Here is a 700-nt window from a genome sequence, read left to right as displayed (position 1 = left end):
CCCTAGGATGGGGGATTTCAAGACTAGGAGGCACATTTTTAAGGTGAGAGGAGAGAGACTTTAGAAGGATATGAGGGGCAAAGTTTTTACACAGAGGGTGGTTTGCGTAATGAATGAATCTCTTGAGGAAGTGTTGGATGTGGGTACAATTACAATGTTTAGAAGACATTTGGATAAATACATGAATAGGAAAGATTTGGAGGATATGGGCCAGAACAGGCTTTCTTCTGTGCTGTATCATTTCCATGGTTCTTTGGTTCTAAAGTCAACCATTATGGGCACGGCTGGAAGGTTATCCACACGTCTTCCAATCATGAGGCAGAAGTAATATGGTGATATAAGTTAGACTGGCAAATTATCTGTAAACCATTTTAAACATTCATTGAACTAACATATGCTCCTTTCTGGAATCACTTTGTCCTGATCTGCAGCCTATCGAGAAGGAAATAGCTTCCCATTGTACATCAATGTCTGCTGCTGTGTCACTGTATCTGCTTTTTCAAGTTTACTACATTGGATCAATGTAATGACTGCTCAGTCCAGTCCCAAGTTACCACATGAACTGAGATAGTAGGAACTGCTGATGCTGGAGAATCTGAGACAACAAGGTGTAGAGCTGGATGAACACAGCAGGCCAAGCAGCATCAGAGGAGCAGGAAAGCTGACGTTTTGGGTCTAGACCCTTCTTCAGAAAAAAAAA

The sequence above is a fragment of the Rhincodon typus genome, unplaced genomic scaffold (genome assembly GCF_021869965.1).
Source record: "Rhincodon typus isolate 14 unplaced genomic scaffold, sRhiTyp1.1 hic_rhity00000162, whole genome shotgun sequence".
Classification (NCBI taxonomy): Eukaryota; Metazoa; Chordata; class Chondrichthyes; order Orectolobiformes; family Rhincodontidae; genus Rhincodon; species Rhincodon typus.
The sequence above is the reverse complement of the archived record's forward strand: the minus strand, read 5'-3'. Positions refer to the sequence as shown.